The 20,314-nt window shown below is 34.0% G+C and overlaps 1 long non-coding RNA gene across 1 annotated transcript; it reads right to left on the minus strand.

Annotated features, from left to right (window-relative positions):
• Positions 1 to 10,492: 10,492 nt before the first annotated feature.
• On the minus strand, positions 10,493 to 19,772 carry LOC149549692 (uncharacterized). Its single transcript, XR_016354482.1, has 3 exons — positions 19,503 to 19,772; positions 19,329 to 19,417; positions 10,493 to 10,676 (listed from the first exon to the last, which is right to left on the minus strand). It is a non-coding gene; the product is annotated as an uncharacterized LOC149549692 (long non-coding RNA).
• Between the last annotated feature and the right edge of the window lie 542 nt (positions 19,773 to 20,314).

Consider the following 20,314-nt stretch of genomic DNA (forward strand, 5'->3'; position numbering starts at 1 on the left):
ACACATGTGATTTAATCATTTGACATTATAAATTTAGTCAATTTGGTTGTGAACTGAAATTGAGGTTATTAGTTATTACATATATAAAATGCTTAGTTCTATTTAAAGTTATATTTTAATTATAATTAGTTGAGTGTTGAATCATAACATGTACCTTGTTTCTGAGGCACATTTGCGAATCAAGGTGATCATTATCTTTGGGATAATGAATCTGACCTTAAAGTCACATGTCTAATCATTGGGAGAATAAATAAAATCAATTGAGTGAGACATGAGATTCCAATCTCTAATAGAAACCTCTAAGTTCGTCTATTGGGTTGTGTTCTCCAAAACCAACTCCCTAATCCCATCCTTGCAAGGGAGGGTAGTGTATAGGTTTGTCCTCTTTTAGGTCTAGTAGCCATACTAATGTATTTTTTGTTTCTTATTTTCAAGAAAAGATAAACTTCAATCCTTTTCCTAGTAAGCATTCTAAGTTCAATGCTTGGGTAGACTAGTTTGAGGCCTAGAGTCTTGGGTAACCTTTAATTCCAAGAGAAAATGAAAAAAGAGAGGAAGACCTTTCGAGAATGACAGCAAGCATCAATAATCCATAAGAGTATTTTAAATGTTGTTTATGGAATCAATTTTGTTTTGATCATTTTCATTTTCATTTTCTTCTTATGCTTTCTCTCTTCATATTGATAATGGATGACAACGTGTGACCCAAAGTGTTGATGAAAATAATAATAACATAATTATATCCAAAAACAACATTGAAAATAGCTTTGGAGAAGGCATCATCTTTGATGACTTGATGAAGATTGTCTAACACTATAACAATGGGGGCTCAATAGGTATTTTCTTAGTAGGGGAAGATGGATGATCATGATTAGGTTTGTAGGGGAAGGGATAAATGTAAGAGTTTTCACCTAGAGATGATATTCTACCATTAGGATTACCCTTACCTATAGGGTTAACTTTCATATAAGCAATATCATTCAGTGAAGAACTAGTAGGTTGTGTATTCTTCTTGAGTAGAAGCCAATGTTTTTTTAAGTGCCTAGGTTCTTTTCTACATAATAAATAGTGTTATGCCTCCCAAGAAATCAATAGGGCATCTAATGTGTTTTTCATCTAGTTAAATATTTAACTATTTTAGGAGATCAACTCCATATATCTCTAAGACTAGTGGTATAAATTGAATGGAAAAAAGCCACAACAATAAGAAAATTAAGGTACAATAAATTATTCTACCTTTCAAGAATATCACACATTTCTTCTTGATAAAACATTCCCAGGTTTCAATGATCAAAGATGTTAGAAACTTGACCCTATTTTTTTTGATATTGCTATCATGATTTAACTCTGCAATTTTTGAGTCAAACTTAATGACCCGTGTTTCATGAGTAGTGATCCATATGAGCCCATCTCTCATGATAATAAATGGAATACTTAAAACTCATTATATCTAGGTGATGTTCATAGAGATGAAGCATCAAGACTTCTCGAAGGTCACCCATCTTAGTATTACTCTAGCTTGAAAATGCTTAACTACAAAGTTTCCTCCATGGTTAAACCCACTTTTCTTGCATCCCCATTTGCAAAACCTTCCTGAAGTGTTGTGACCTATGAATCATTCATTAGAAAGCCCCTTAAGTTCATCAACTTATAACTAGGAGATATTTTCCACAACAAATCAAGTTGTGACATTGCTATCAGGATTTTACTATGTAGTTTTTGAGTCAAACTCATTGACCCATGTTTCATTAATGGTGATTCACACAAATCCATATCTCATGAGAATAAATAGAGCACTTAGCACTCATTGGATCTAGGTGATGCTCATAGAGGTGAACCACAAAAACTTCCAAGGAGGTCACCACCAAAACCTTCACCAAGTGTTAAGCTCATCAAGTAATAGTGACACAACTATTTTTATAAGCACAATTACTTCACTTCCAGTCTGATCATCCATACTACATGAAATAGATCAATTTATAAAATAGTCGTCTTAAAATTAACCTTTACAAACAAGCTTATCTTAAAATTCACTTCACATCAAATAAGTTAATGATTTAAAATTTCATCTTTACAATCATTTATTTTTATTTTTAAAATAATACCATATCACATGAAATAACTCAAGTTATAACATAACCATGTTAAAATGGCACCATATCATATTTAATAACTTATATTATAAAATGTTATTTACAAATGACATAAAAATTAGTTGCATTAAATAATTTAACTACTTAAAATTTCACCTTTGTAATCATTTAATGCAATTTTTAAAATATCACCATCTCACATGAAATAACTCAAAATATAAAGTAGCTACCTTAAAATGGTACCATGTCACATTAAAAATTTAAATTATAAAATATTATTTTATATAATTGATTAACATTTAAAATGTTATAAACAACCTTAACTAGTAACAATTTAACTATAAAAAAAACACCTTTGCAATGATTTTTTTTCAAATAGCTTAAATTATAAAATATTATTTATAATTAAATGACACAACGTTAAACAAAGTGCATCAACTTCAATGATGTCCCAACTTCTGATAGCTATAAACTCTTCTAATTGTGAGTCAACAAATTTATACTCATATTAAATAATTTACTTATTTAAAATTTCACATTTGGAATCATTAATTTTTGTTTTAAAATTGCACCATGTCACATTACTCAAATTATAAAATAGTCACCATGTCTCGTTAAATAGCTTAAATTATAAAAATAATATTTATAATTAAAAGTCCCATAGACCCAAGTTGTGGTCTTTTGTTGGATATTAACAAAATTATCTTATCTATCACATTAAATAATTTAATTATTTAAAATTTCACATTTGAAATTTTTAATTTTAATTTTAAAAATATCTCCATGTCACATGAAATAGCTCAAATTATAAAATAACCCAACCACAATAAACTATTTAATATTAAATTTTATTTAATATTATTTAAGATAATTAAATAGCATTAAAATTATTGTAAACAAGGTTAACTTTTATTAAAAAATCACATTTACAATCATATTTTTTTATTTTTCAAACTTCACTCATATTAAATAGTTTAAATTATTAAAACATTTTTATTAAATGACACTTAACATTATAGGCAAGCTTCTCTTAACTTTAAGAAAGTGTGTTCTAATATTCTCTATTACAAGACAGCCACAACATCACACAATAAAAACACAACCCAAGACACTAAACAATCCAATAATGTCTTAATTATTAAAACACTTTTAATATGACACTAAACATTAAAGGCAAGCTTCTCTTAGATTTAAGGATGCGTTCTAATATTCTCTATTAACAATTACCACAACATCACACACAAAAAATACAACCCATGACACAAAACAATCCAATAATTTATTTGATTATTTAATTATTTACATTAACACAAACTTACTTAGTGAATGTATTTATTTTACTTTACATGTAAGAGCTATCTTTTCATATTTTATTTTAAAGCTATTAAAGCTATTGTTTTTGAATTAAAAGCAACGAAAAACTAAGGGGCTAGCCCATTAAACAGTCAAACTAGTGAACCGCCAACAAATTACCACCATTCAAAATTACCTCCTACCATTTAAAACATAAAAACATTATTTAGGAACATAACTAAAAGAGTTTCAATAGGCATAACATAACTACTACCTGTACTAGAACTAAAAAACCTAAAGAAACATAAAAACAAAGGCCAACCAAGTTCAAAAACTGGAAGAAAAACAACACAAAAGACTAGAAGGAGAGAGCCCTAAGGCTTCTTGGTCTCCTTCCTCCCCAGGAGGATATTAGCCCAGTCTTTTGCTAGGAAGTCAAACAACATTTTGGAGTTCTCCTTTGGTAAATCTCCCTCCCAATCTTTAAGCAAGTGTAGCATGGTTACAACTGCATGTGTCACCTTGACAGTAAATTTTTTCAAGAGGTGCATTCTTTCTTCTAGAGCATGGACTCTTTCCCACATTTCAATTCCTGTCATCTTCCTGATATCCATGGAAACCTCTTGCTTGTCATAAAGGTAACCATCAGTCTACTACTTAGTGACATCCTACACATTTAGGGGGTTACATTATCTTTGGAAGAAACCCTATAAGAAGAGGATATCGTTATAGGGGAGGACACTCTATCCACAATTTCAAGGAACTGGTCCTAAGTTAAGTCCACACGCCCCAACCTAATGGTGGCTGAAACATGCATAATCTCCTTCTTCTTTATCCACCTCTTGAGCCATACCATGAGTCCACTTCCTCCTCCTCCATGTTTCCCTCACCAAAATTTGAAGCCTTCTCTTTCATCCTTTGCTTAGGATGACCAATGCCTTCCGAATTCGTCTCCTATTCCTACAAGGCCATAGATCTCAGTTTCCTTTTAGCATTGGATTTCACAATCCTCCCTGACCTCCTACCACCTCTCCCCTCATCTTTTGACTCCTCTAGTTCCTTCTCTTTCCCTTTATTTGACTTCCCAATTTTTCCCTGGGGGGGGTGAGCTTCAACTCAACAAGGGACCCACTAGGCAAAGGCTATGGGGTAGGGGCTCTGGGACCCATGATCCTAAGGGGGACCTGTTAGGGCTGGGGGTTGGGATGAGTAGGAATATCAATCTTGAAATGATCCTAGGGGGGACCAAAGCAAGGTGAAATTGATATAGCCTGAACATCGACCCTTGATGCAGAATGGTATAATTAACACTCTTCCTCATTTTTTCTTTAACATCAATAACCGTTTAATGTCATTTGATTTCCACAATCCATTAGTAATATCATGATGATGGATCACTGTGTGTGATTCGAAACGTTGATGCTTAAAAATTACAACACAATCAAACTCCAGAAATTCTCATGATATCAATAACCGTATCCACTAAATCATGTAATAGGAAGAATGAAATGGAAATAAATTCACAATGGAGAAAATGGTTTAGGAGAGGGAAGTGATAGTAATAATAGACACCATACCTCCCTTCCAGAGTTAGGTACTTCATCAACATCAGATAGACCTCATTCCATGGCTCAAGGAGCTTCTCCTGCATAAATCCTCCTCTATGTTGAATAGGTTCCTTCCCTTCCAAGAAAAAGTGTTGCAGACTCACTTCATCAGCCACCCTTGTCACTTTTTGCCATTTCCTTCCCCTCATAGCAAGACCTATCGCCATAGAGATGACATCCTCAGAGATATGAAATGAGATGCCATTAATTGTGACTTTTCAGTCCTCCCAGGAATTGACAAACTGCAAGGAACAATTTTCATCATACCCATTCAACGCCTCAATACATGGGATGAAACCACCTTCCTTTAGCATGAACCACACCAGTGACTTCCTAGCATTCTCCTCTATCATGGAAGCTTCAATTCACAAAAGATTTCCTCCCATCTCTGCAATTTTCCCGAAAACTCTCTTCTTCTTCCAAACCTAGAGGAAAGTTCTAAGAATAAAGTCACACTTAGGCATGAAAATAATAGCCCTTAAGTAACATGAAGGCCTTTATCGTTAATAATAGTAGCGCCCCTTCTAGACATAAATGTCATGTATCAACTGCCTCTATCTCTTCTCGAATCTTTTCCATCATTCCCTAACTTCAGGTGTTGATTTGGCATGGTTCTGTATGTCTAAATGGTAGTGGGTAGGGTAGTAGTATGAATTGATTATCTGGATTGAATTGTCCTAAGAATAAGCCAGTCGAATGATCGAATGAGCCAATGCCTTAATGTAAGCTTCCAGTCCCATAAACCCTCATTGTGGTCATTTGTTGGACATTAATAATATTATCTTATCTATCTTATTTATCTTATCTTGTTTGCCTTCCTTGGGTTTGACATTTCCCTTCCACGTCCTCCAACAAGGCCAACACTTCCACCTTCTTAGCAATTGGGGGAACATCTTCACTCCAACAAAGTACTCTAGCTACCTTCCCCTCCTCCGAGTCTTTCTCTTTTCCTCTTCCCAAATCATTACCTATATCCACCTTACCCTTGCAGAAAGGGTAAGGTCTCCTCTTCATAAAAAAATTTAGCTTCCTCTAACCTGCTCAAAGGACCATCCGGTTCACATGTCTTCTTATAAGCCTTTTCCATATCTGTCTCCCCCTCTCCTTGGTCGGTTGCCTTCTCTTCTATCCTATTACTCTCCACCTCTCCTTGATGGGTAATTACCTTCTCTTCTAGCACCTTCCTAGGTGAATTAGTCTTCACCTTCCCTTCCAGCTCTCCTTCCCCTTTATCCAATGACCCTACTCCCTCTTCTCTCATTTCCAAAGAAACAAGCACAATTTCCTTCTCTCCTACTGTCTCCCCCTTAGTTGACTTATTATTCTTTTTGCAATCAATAATCAAGTGTCCAAACGACGAGCAATACTAGAAAAAAAACCTCGCATTTTCATAGATGATGCGTTGCACTTTCTTACCCTGCTTCAAGCTCAGAATAATGGACTCAAGTAAGGAGGTACCCATTGCAACATTCATATTGAATCTTGCAAACACCAGCCTAGACTTTTTGTAGGGTAACCATGTTTGCCACGACAAAATGTCCAAAGGAGTTCCCAATAGATTTCAAGATCCTCTCATCCCAAAACTCTAGGGGGAGTCCCGCAAGCCTAACCCAAACTAGAGCCATCATGTTCAGTTCTTTCACGGGGTCCAGTGCAAGGTGGCCACTTAGCCACCATTAGACTATGCTTTCCATAGGACAAAGACCCCACTAGCACCATTATCATGTCTTCTGTAGCCATGAATTTAAAGTAGAACACACCCCCTGACATTGTTGAAACCATCACACTCCCCTTTAACTTCCATCTCTGGCTTACCCACTTCCTGGTTGGTAGACACACTATCAACCAAGTTGTTTGAGACAACGATTTCCACTCCCTCCTCCCCATTGATCACCTTGGGAGTTTCTAGTAGGAAATGAGTAGTCTTCTCTCCAAGGACCACATCCTTCCATCCTTGAGCCATAGTAGGACTCATTTTATCCTCCTAACACACAACTGATGCTACTATTGATTCTATCGGGACCCCACCATTAGGACGATCAACATCTACACTCCCTTGGGTTACCCTAGATGAGCTTAGAACAAGTTGTAGGTCTAGGTAGGATTTCGAGACCTGGTGAAAAACCAGCAAAAAGTTGCAGAGCAAAACCTGTTCTTGTTGTTGCAAATAGTTTATCCTATAGTCTTCTAGATTAAAGTTATTGTTTTGTTGTAATGATGATCCAAAAAATTAGTTTTTAAGCATATCTTTATCCATTTACTTTATTGTGTCAAAAAACAATTTCGTCATTTGCATCATGTTTACAAATTAGCTTTGAAAACATGTATTTCACAATTGTGCAAACAAAGTTATGTCATGAATTGCATTCATAAATAAAAATCTCATCACCATTTCACATTGAATAATTCAAATTATTAAATAGCCCAATCACAATAAACAACTTAAATTATAAAATATTATTGATTATAAAAAACATTATAAAAAAGGTTAATTAGTAAGTAGGAGATAATTTTCACAGCTAGTCAAATTGTGATATGAATATCAGGATTTAACTGTGTGATTTTGAGTCAAACTCGATGACCCATGTTTCATGAGTAGTGATTCAACATGAATCCATCTCTCATGAGAATAAATGGAACACTTAGCACTCATTGGATCTAGGTGATGCTCACAGGGGTGAAGCATCGAGACTTCCCGAGAGGTCACCCATCCTAGTACTACTCCAGCCCGAGCGTGCTTAACTATAGAGTTTCCTCCATAGTTAAACCCAAAGCTTGCAACCCCATTTGCAAAACCTTCACCAAGTGTTGTACCTTATGAACCATTCATTAGAAAGCCCCTTAAGCTCATCAATTGATAAGTAGGAGATAATTTTCACAGCTAGTCAAATTGTGATATGAATATCAGGACTTAACTGTGTGATTTTGAGTCAAACTCGATGACCCATGTTTTATGAGTAGTGATTCAACATGAATCCATCTCTCATGAGAATAAATGGAACACTTAGCACTCATTGGATCTAGGTGATGCTCACAGGGGTGAAGCACCGGGACTTCCCGGGAGGTCACCCATCCCAGTACTACTCCAACTTGAGCACGCTTAACTACAGAGTTTCCTCCATAGTTAAACCCAAAGCTTGCAACCCCATTTGCAAAACCTTCACCAAGTGTTGTGCCTTATGAACCATTCATTAGAAAGCCCCTTAAGCTCATCAATTGATAAGTAGGAGATAATTTTCACAGCTAGTCAAATTGTGATATGAATATTAGGATTTAACTGTGTGATTTTGAGTCAAACTCGGTGACCCATGTTTCATGAGTAGTGATTCAACATGAATCCATCTCTCATGAGAATAAATGGAACACTTAGCACTCATTGGATCTAGGTGATGCTCACAGGGGTGAAGCACCGGGACTTCTCGGGAGGTCACCCATCCCAGTACTACTCTAGCCGGGAGGTTAATTAGTACTCAATTCACTAACTATTAATTTATAAAAAGTTCACCTTTAAGATCATATTTTTTTATTTTTAAAACTTCACTCACATTAAATATCTTACATTACAAAACATTATTATTAAATGATAAGCAAGCTTCCCTTAGCTTCGAGAATATGTGTTCTCATATTCTCTACTAACAAGGCCAACCACGTGAAGGTGGAAGCTTATATGGCCTTCCCTAAGAGACCTAAGACAACCATAACACAACACATCTCACGAAAAAAAACACATCCCATGACACAAAACAAACCAACAATTTATTTTTAATTATTTTATTATTTACATTAATGATTACACTAATTTTACATTACATGTAAGTGATAGTTTTTCATATTTTATTTTTAAGTTATTAAGGCTATTAATATGTTATATGATAAAAAAATACTTTTTAAAAATATCTTTATCCAGTTATTTTAGTGTCCAAGAAAACTAGTCATTTTTCTATCATGTTTACATGTCACCTTTAAATATATATGTATTTAACAATTGTGCAAACAAAGTTGTGTCATGATTTGCATGATTTGACATGTCAATGTTAGACTGACAATGATTATTTAAGATTTATTTATTATTTTATGAATTGGCATATTCAATAATTGTGCAAATAAATTATTGCATTCGTTAAGTGAATTCATGTTGTGTTTAGAAACATCAAGATTGTGTCATGATTTGCATTTGATTTTACATGTCAATGTTAGTTTGACAATGAATATTTAAGATTTATTTATTATTTTATGAATTAGTGAATTCAATAATTGTGCAAACAAATCATGTCATGAGTTGCATTCATTAAGTAAATTTATGACATGTTTAGAGGGATAATTGATGATTTTATCCACTATATTATGAATTGGCTGGTGATTCATTAATAAATGATTTATCATTATTAATATCAAAATTAGTTAATTGGGAAAAAAATACTCAACAGAATAGTGCAAGGGAAGAACACAAGTGACATACTTTAAAGAATGGTCTTGGCCTTAAACCATTCTTTAAGCCGTCAAAAAAAACAAGACTTTAAGGGATGACCATGGCCAATGGGCATTCCCTTTAGTCTTTGAAGGGGCTTTTAATCCCTTCCAATAACCTTTTTTTATTAAGCATGGTATATTTACATGTTACAAACTACTAGATCAATGTTTGATCAAAATATTACAAAAAAAAATGAGAAATGATCAATCAAATATCCCAACAACTTCACTCCTATGATAGTGCTTTCAAAGTGGTGGAAATTGATGAGCTGAAGAAGTCTTTTGCCTGGAAGGATCCTTGTCTCTGTCTATCATTATCAATCAATCTCAGTTACAATATCATTACGCCGAGAGGCGTTCTATACAATCACAGCACGAGAATATGCCAAAAAAAGATTCTCCGTCAATAAAAAAGAATTGGGAGAGGTTATACACTTCCAAATTAAATATTAAAAAAGAATTCTCGAAATAATAGCTGGCCGAAATAATAAGAAGCCAAATGGAGGCCGAAATAATAGGCCCGAAATAATAGGGCCCGAAAAAGTAGGGCCCGAAAAATTAGGGGCGAAAAAATTTCAATATGATTTTTTTTTTGTTATATATAATTTTGCATGCACATTCATACTTATTTTTTGTGGGGAGTGGGAGAATTTGAAACAAATTTGTGGAATGTGAAGAGACGTCTATGGGGGGATATGAGGAGCCTCTTAGAAGTTATAAAACAAGGCTCCTCATACCCCTTTTTAACTCCTCCTTTCCTCCATCACAAAAACCCTCGTAGATCACAAATATTCTCAGAGCTTTGTAGATCAGCGATGGAGAGAAGCCAAAGCCTTGAGAAGATCAAGCAAATCACAAAGAAGTTACAGAAGCTTGGAAGCCTCAAGAATGCGCTTTCATTTAAGCTGCACCGCTGCTCATTCGACCAGGAGGAGCAGGAGGAGAAGCAGATTGAAAGGCACAGATCTAAAAGTTTTGTTCCGCGAGCTCTCATGGCGGATTACACCGTAAAAGAGGATCTCCAGTGGAAACGGCGGCCAGAAAATTCTGTTCCGTGAGGTCACTTGGCGATTTATGCTACAAAAGAGGATTGTGAGGGGTGGCAGTTTGTTATTCCGGTGGATTATTTGAAGCAGCCTGTGTTTAAAGATCTACTGCACATGGCGGAGGAAGAGTTCGGCTTTGATTATGTTACCAGAATTCTCACAATTCCCTGCGATCCGAAATATTTTGAGGAGATTATTAATAGATTCAAATTTTTCAGGCGGCATTCTTGTGAAATCTTCATCGTATGGATGTGCTTTCAATTTAAAGTCTTATTTCAGTAATAACAATCTGATGGTGCGATGAGGATGATCTTGTCCTCTTGATCATGTATTATAGTATTATGCAGAACAACAAATCTTTTACATAGTTTTAAAATCTACATTATACAGAACAGATCTATGTTGTGTAGATTTTCTATTTTTAATTTAATCACGTTTGAAATAGAGCAATTAAGTTTTACAATGGGGTGGGTAGATTTGGTAATTTAGTAATTCAATATAAAAGTCATCATTTAATCAATAAAATACACTTCAACACAGTTTATTTTTGCCTTGCATCTTGAGCATTTGATATTTTAGTCATTCATTTTAATATTTTCAACTTTGATATTTTATATCTTGATATTGCTTACTCATCTTTGGAAGATGCAATGCCAAGATGAGACAAAGTTCGTTCAAAACCATTAGATAAATGAAAAAAATTAATGCATTTAGTGCACAAAATAAAGAATGCATATGCAATCAATTTTTTTATCAATCTTTAAGATAGCTTTTTTTTAAAAATAGAAAATAAAAAATAGAAAATAGAAAATATTCTTTTATGTATGTAGAAAAAAATTAGAAAGATTTTATGTATGTAAAAAATTAAAACAATTCTATATACATCTAGATTTTTTGAAAAGAATTCTATTTACATCTAGATATTTTGATTGAAATAACCATAATGTAAAAACAAAATATAAAATAGAAATGTTAATATATGTATGTAGAAAAAATTAGAAAGATTGCATGCATCTAAAAAAATTCTATTTACATCTAGATTTTTTTAGAATGGAAAAAGATGGATAATAGAAATATCAGTTGCATGTTTGTAGAAATAAATTAGAAAAACATGTATCTAGAAGTTAAAAAGATTCTATATGTGTTTAATTTTTAGATTTTACTTTATTCTAAACTAATTATTGATGGATATATATTTTAAAAATATTTATGTAGTTTAAAGTTTAGATTTTAATTAATTTGTATACAAATAGGAAAAAGAATAAATATTTTATATATATGTAGATTAATTTCTATTTTTAAAATTTACAAGTAAATGAGTACTTTATTCATTTAAAGTAAAAAGTTTTTAAGTAATATATTTTTATTTTAGGAATATATTAATCATAATGTTCATTTATTATTACTTATTTAATATATTTACTCTCAAATCTAAGACAATAGAAATGATATTTTATTAACTTTGAAATAGGGAAGTCTTATGCAAGCTCGTTTACAAAAATACCAAAAATATATTTGGTCTTTGATCAAATTGGAGTTAATATTAGAAATATAAATATGATCATTAATAATTAAGCTAAATTCAGTTCAAAACAATAATATTATTTAAATTTAAATAAAATAAGCCATGTTTACTTTGAAACATCAAACAACTAATTAACTAATAGAATAATTAAAATAAATGAATCTATTATGACATAGAAAAATATTTTTGAAGTATAATTTCTTTGTTTTTCAATCAATGTGAGTTTTTTTTTCTACTTGAAAACATAAACCATCCTAATTGTCATCCTTAGTTAACCCTAACAACAACCCCTACCTTAGCCCTAGCCCCAACAATGATGTACAATCTAACTATAATCCAACATTAAACTATAATTATAACACTAAAACATATCCCTATTGATATTCTAAACTCTAATCATAATGAAAATCTCAGCCCAAACCATAATCCAAACCAAAAACCTACACACTAATATTGGTTATAGTCCTAACCCTAAAATCTAACCCTTAACCATAATGTAAAAAAAAACTCCAAAATATTGATCAAAATCCTAAACCTAAATATAGGGATAACCATGATATTAAACTCTAAATCAGGGTCCTAACCATGGTGTAAACCTATAACCAAACTCTTAAAAAATTTACTAATCCCTGATCCTAATCACATTCCTAACTTTAAACTTGAACCATAAACCATAGTTGTAACCATAATCATAAACTTAAACAAAACCCTAACCCTAAAGGTACAATCATAAAATTAATCATAGCTTAGACCCTAATCCTAGCACAAACCACAATCATGACCAAATATAAATCTTCACCTTACCCCTAATCATAATTTCAATGTTAACCCTAACATTAGTTTCAATCCTACCATGATATGAACCCTAATATAGACTTCACCTTGATCCTCACCCTAATCTTAAGTCTAATTAAACCCTGACTAAAACCTAATCTAAATGATATATCTAACTATAATCCTAACTGTAACTATCATACAACCCAATGCTAACCCTCATGTATATTTAATCCCTAATCTTAACTCTAAATATTCTATAAACTCTAGAATTGACCTTGATTCTAACCATAACCCTAAAATCTAAATTGTAACCATAGCACGAAAGGTGGGGACCCCCGCTACGTGGCACAATTCTGGGTCTTGGAGCCTCGCGAAAGCACTACAGAGTGAGGAAATGTCAGAAAGGTGACATGTGGTAGCATGACACAATTCTGGGCTTTAGAGCATTGAAGAAACAATGCAGCATAAGGATGCGCTAGAATGGAGACATGTGGAAAGAAGAGGAAAGACTTTCATGTCGCTGGCAAAAAACTGTGAAAAGGGATAACATGATGTGTTAACCTCCCACAAAAAATGCAAGGTTGACCATAGGGGAGAATTTGGTTTCCCCAAAAATGAATGATGGTCATCGATGAAGGTCTTCCTCTCGAAATAGACGGCATAGATGCATCGTGAATCCTCACCAATGAAGGATTAAGTCGCAGTTGTCGATGTAGATTCTCCCCTCAAAAAGGATGACTAAGATGCAACGAGGAAAATCCTCCCAATGAAGGATTAAGTCACATTCGTCGATCAAGATCGGCTTTATTTCCAATGGACGACTAAGATGTATTAAAGAGATTCCTCCCAATGAACGAAGCAGATAGCACAAAAGGTGCGAACTCCCTCCATGTGGCACAATTTTGGGTCTTAGAGACTCATGAAAGCATTGTGGAGTGAGGAAATGTTGGAAAGGCAATGCATGGTAGCATGATGCAATTCTGGGCTTCAGAGAATTGAAGAAACAAGGTAGCATGACGATGCATCAGAATGGAGATGCATGGCAGCATCTTGTGCAATTCTAAGCTTTAGAGTGTTTCGAAGACACTAGCGTATAAAGAAATGTTAGAATGGGAACGTATGGCAACATCTTGCACTTTTGGGAAGGTGGGAAGATAGCTCGTGAAGAAACAAGAGTTGTCGAATCTCGCAGCATGAATCAACTTGACCAAGAAAAAATGATCCAGCTTGGTCAATGAAGAAATCGAGCCAACACAAAATGTTAGCCGCCAACTTTAGTGATGTTAACCCTCTGCAAAGAACCTATCCCATTTAAGGTCTCTCAGATCAGACATTAGTGATGGGTTGAAAAGGGGAAAAAATAGCCAACAATGCCCTCCTAAATGAAATTCTAAATGTAACACTAATAACCATGGTCCTACTTCTTTCCCCAACCTTATCCATGAGCGTGAGAATATACATATTATTATATAGGGCATCTTATATAATAATAAATATAATCTAAAATCCCAACCCTTACTCCCCTCCTAACTATAACTGTGACCATAAGAAAACTCCTAAATATAACCCTTCCTCTAACTCTAACCCTAATCCTAACCCTAACTATAACTGTAACCCTATCCCTACCACTAACTGTAACCCTAAATCTAATTGTACCATAATTGGACTTTAACCCTAACTATAATTGTAACCCTAAACCTAACTCTAACCTTAACCGTAACCATAATCGTAACCCGAAACCTAACCCTAATCCTAGCTAGAATTCTAATACTCTGTCTACCCCTAACTCAAACTGTAGCCCTAACTATAACTCAAACTCTAACCCTAACTCATATTCTAACCCTAAACCTAACCCTAACCTTGACCCTAACCCTAACCCTAAGCCTAAGCCTAACCCTTTGTCTACCCCTATCTCTAACCCTAACCCTAACCCTACCCCTAACTCTAACCCTAAATCTAACTCTTGTTGTAAATCTAACTCTACCATAATTAGACTCTAACCCTAACCCTAACTTTAATCCTGACTAAAACCCTAACCCTAACCCTAACTCTAACCTTAACCCTGACTCAATCCCCTTACCCTAACCTTAACATTGATATAACTCTCTCTATATATATAACCCTAACTCTAAATATAAACCTAACCCTAACCCTAACCCTAACCCTAAATCTAACTCAAACCGTAACTGTAAGCGTAACCCTACCCCTACCCATAACTCTAACTGTAAATCTAACTCTACCATAATTGGATTTTAATTTTAACCCTAACCCTAACTCTAACCTTAACCCTGACTCAAAACTCTAACCCTAACCCTAACTCTAACATTAACCCAACTATAAAATTAACTCTATTGGTAACTCAAACACTAAACCTAACCCTAATTCTAATCCTAACTCTAACTCTAGCTCTAGCTTTAGCTCTAACCCTAACTCTAACCATAACTCAAACTCAAACCCTAAACCTAACCCTAATCCTAACCCAAATTATAATGCTCTGTCTACCCCTAACTCAAACTATAACCCTAACCCTAACTCAAACTCTAACACTAACTCATACTCTAACCCTAAACCTGACCCTAGCCCTAACCCTAACCCTAACCCTAACTCTAATCCTCATCTTAACCCTAATTCTAATCCTAACACTAACCTTAACCTTAACCCTACCCCTAACTCTAACCATAAATCTAACTCTACCATAATTAGAATCGAACCCTAACCCTAACCTTAACCCTAGCTCAAACCCTTACCCTAACTTTGTCCCTAACCATATATCTATGTATGACTATAACATTTTACATTACAATATCCCAAAAAAAAAAAAAATATCTAAATTAAATTCCTTATATTAAATTAAAAGATATATTTGACTCAAACCCTAACCCTAACCCTATCCCCACTATAACCCTAACCCTAACCTTAAACATGAGCATTACTCTAAACCTAACATTAACCATAAGCATAACTCTACCCCTAACTCTAACCCTAATTCTAACTCTACCATAATTGGATTCTAACCCTATCCCTAACCCTAACTATAAGCATAAGTCTAACCCTAGCCTTAACCATGAGCATAACTCTAACTTTGGATTTGACTCTACCATAATTGGACTCTAACCTTAACCCTAACCTTAATTTTGATCCTAACTCAAACCCTGACCCTTTAAACTCTAACCTTAACCTTGACTCAAACCTTAACCCTAACCCTAACCTTAGCCTTACTATAACCCTAACACTAACCCTAATCATAACCATAACCATAACTCTAACCCTAACCTTAACCATAAACATAACTCTAATCTAAACCTTAACCATAACTCTAACAATAACCATAACCATAACTCTATCCCTAACCTTAACCATAGCTCAAACCCTAACCCTAACTCCAACCCTAACCCTAATGCTAACCCTAACCCTAATTCTATCCCTAAGGTTAACATTAACTATAATGGTAACTTTGTCCCTAACCATATATCTATGTATGACTATAACATTTTACATTGCAATATCCCAAAAATAAAAAATATATTTCAATATATGTCCTCTTGGCACCAGTGTTAATCATCTTGTCTTTGCGTAGGCAAAAAGGGTTTTAAAAGGAGTATCTAAATAAAGTAACACCGTTTATGCAGATACCAATTGACTAAAGAAACTAGTTGGTCTTAGACTACCAACAATGTTGTATCCCATTCTTGCTAAATAATGTTGTATCCCATTCTTGCTAAATATATTGTTTGACTTGAGCTATATTTCCTACTTTACTTGCTTTCCTTTTTTTAATAGAATACTTCTTTTGGCTTTTGGAAGCTATTTCTCTCATCTTGGCTTGTTATTTCCTACCTTGGAGCTATGGGATAATCTCTGAAAAAATGGCCATGACAAAAACGACATCAAAAGACAACAAATTCATTTGATTTGCAGGACCCTTCAAACATTCTGTTAATTAATGGTTTTGACAGAGTTTGATTTGGCTCTAAGACAACATAAATGGTGCCATATGTAGTAAATCCCTTTCCCAAGGTAATTTTGGATAGACAAAGACATTGACTCTTAGAATTCTCAATTTAAATTGCACTCATTCTAAAATTTATCCGGAAGTAATGAATTCAAATCATACTGGAGCTGAGGGCAACTCCTCCATTGACTCAAAACCTAGGTGCCAATTTTTCGTAAACAAAAATTGTACACCCAGAAAGCTACAAATGAATTCTCTTGTATCCAATTTTAAAATTCTGACATTAAGTATGATGTATTTTTAAAATTCCGACTGTAACCATCTCTAACACTTCTAGAGATGTATTCTTTGGTCTCTTATTTTGTCAGCCCTTGTGCTTTTGAGATTCTCAGCTTGCAGCTTCTACCAACCTTCAGGAGATAGAAGGGTGTTGATCTGGTCACAGTTTATCTTAAATAATGGACTGTGGGGAGCTCTACACTACCCAAACTCAAAACATGCTAAATTTGTATCAAGTTTTTCATGAGAAATTGCAATAACAAAAAACCCTACAGGAGTTCCCAATTGTTTTCCTCTATTTCCCTCGTCTACTGGCAATTTATGATATTTATAGCTATTCAGTACTTTCCTCTATATGTGTCTATCCCATTTCTAGTTTCAGATGAAACATATTTTCTTTTCTTAGTTTGAAAAAATGTTTGATGAAGCCATGTGTGGCTGGTAACAGTACCTAAAGTCATTCTGCCTGTTAGTTTTTTAAATCACAATATGTGTAGTTATGTTTATCAATTATTTGAAATGATGTCAGCATGAAAATTAATGCTAAATTATACTAGAGTATTTGAGTTAGCTGTTTATTAGTTTTATGAAGTGTGGATAAAGTATTACACTGTAACACAGAAAATCTTCTAATTTATATGCATTGAAAAGCCAATAAAGGAAGCAACTATTTTCATTATTTATGGTACAAGATATGTTATTGGGCAGTTTTTATTGTTGCCGATCTGCTACACTGGGTGGAGCAAAAGACCACCTCACTTCATATCATGAAAGAGAATAATTGTGGCCCTTATGGATGTCTAAATGTGCTATGGAGAATAGGGCTTGTATTGCAGAATCAAGAAAATGTTGTAACTGCCCTTCCTCGATGTGTTTATTCTAAGCTTACTAAGGATTATTCTAAGCTTCTGAATCTATCCCAAATACATTCTGATGCCGAAGAGTCGATTATTTTGCTAGAGTAGTATTATTTCATGACAATAATACTCGACTTCCTCTAATGTAGGAAGGGCCTCCTATGTGTAATCCTTGATTGGAAGATATCAAGCTGACAAAAAAAGAGATGAAAAGATATCCAAGGGAGTTGATTAAGGTACGGTCTGAAATTGTGGCAGCTCCATCTGAAAACCATGAAACTCTTGTATAGCCACTTATAAGATTGTGTGAACAGAAAATTATATTAACATGTATCGATCCCAATAAATGAGAACAGAAAATTTCCAATGCATAATGTCTGACAAAAAAGACTTCGGACATGTGGAGACTTCATGATCCAGAGGCAAGATAAATTATCCCTATGTATCTCTATAAAGTTTTGCTTAGAGTTTTTCTTAATGGAATTTTCCATCCCAAGATAACGATGGCAATAATACAAATCAAAAGAAATCGACGCAGAGATGATACAGTATTGCTGTTCATCTAAAAGAAATGTAGTTCACAATGTAAGAGATAAGGAATAATGTATCGAGTCAAAGTGATCGTCAGGAGACAGAGAGGGAATAATGTATGCTGATGTGGCAGAAGAAATTGCAAACAAAGTCGGAGGAGGAAGCAAGCAAGACACATCTATTTGAGGCATTCTGTCAAACAGTTCACGAGTCTTGTCTATTTATTTATTGATAATTGTCGACCTCAAAATGGACTTCCAGTAGATTTCAAGCGTCTGAGAACAAACATATATTTCTGATCTATATAACGAAATAATCCAACAAAAGCCTGAGGCCAATAATAACAAAATAATCCAACAAAAGCAACCCATAACGGTTCAAATGAAAAACCCTAATGAAACAGAGCGAAAACTAATAAAATGGTGCAGTTGAACATTGCACATTCTGATGATTTGACGCAAACCGTCTGGAAAATTAAACAAAGAAAGATTGACAGCAATGAAAACATTCAAGCAGAAAAGGCTAAAAAGTAAACAGCTATGGAGCCTCCTTAATTCAAATAAATCCAATTATAAACCCTTTACAATAGTAACAATACCTCCCAAGTCAGCTAATCTATGTTCATTGTTTATATGCACTCACTATATATGCATGCATGACTATATTATAATTCACAAAAAAGCTGGGGAATCCCTATAAACTACACAGAGGGCAGGAAGCATGACGTGAAGAAAATAAAAGAAAATGCGCTAGAAGCATTTTGTCTATAAATCACATTTCATGCAAAGCAACAATATATACATTACAAGAGAATGGATTTGTACTAGGAAAGCTACAGAAACTTTATATTTCTGGAGTCAGAATGTTTGGAACCGTAAAACTTGGAATGAACACATACCAGTGTTTTTAACGCTATAAGAGTAATTGCTTCTCTTCCCAGTCATCCGGAGTATTGAAAACGCTACCAGATAATTCCCCACCAGAGTTCTGAAACATTCACAGTAAAAGTATTATAATCAGTCAAATGTTCGAATCCACAAACAAACAAACAGAAGTGAAGTTCAGCGCATACCTGGGCTTTGAATGTTCTTCAAGGAGAGTCTCGCCGATCTCTTTCCTCACCCATTACACAGTTCACACCAAAGAAGAAGAAAAAACACATAACATCACAAAACGCAAACAAAAACTTAGAAGAAAAACGCAATAAACACATTACAAAGACAAACACAAGAGAGGCATGGCCATGCCCAGAAAGAACAGAGCACAAACACACAACAAATTAAAGGAGAAAAGACAATGCAAATAAAATTTCAGAAGAGAAACATGAACAGAACAGGAGACAACAAACACAAAGATGAGAATAGGTGAAGGAGAAGTTAAATTTATACTCATCCCATATGGCTGCTTTATCAACGGCTCTCTTTAATTTTTGAAATCAGCTCGTTAAGCACAAAAACGTAACGGCTCTTTTAAATTTTTGAAATCAGCTCGTTAAAGCACAAAAACGTAACGGCTCTGCTTTTCTGGTTTGGTTTTTAAAATTAGTACAAAAAGAAAAGCATATGCAGAGACATGCCATTTTTAATTTGTAACGTGTAGGTTTAATTTCTAGCTATTAATTTTAATTTACTATTTAGAAATATTATTGAATAAGTTATAACATCTAAACCTCTTTCTAATTCAATACATTATGTGTCTTAATAATTTATTAGTTTTTACTATATTCATTAAGTGCAATAAGACCAATTAATTTGACCAATAGTTTTAGATTATTTTTGAAACATATGAGTTTTTCCATAATTTCTAAATTTGTTTGTATTTTTTGAATCTTAAAAAAGCCAATTATCTGATTTTCTATTGGTCGTGGAGAAAAAAGGCAAGGAA

Source organism: Cupressus sempervirens, chromosome 7 (genome assembly GCF_028749045.1).
Source record: "Cupressus sempervirens isolate cs-2001-9-10 chromosome 7, ASM2874904v1, whole genome shotgun sequence".
Lineage (NCBI taxonomy): Eukaryota > Viridiplantae > Streptophyta > Pinopsida > Cupressales > Cupressaceae > Cupressus > Cupressus sempervirens.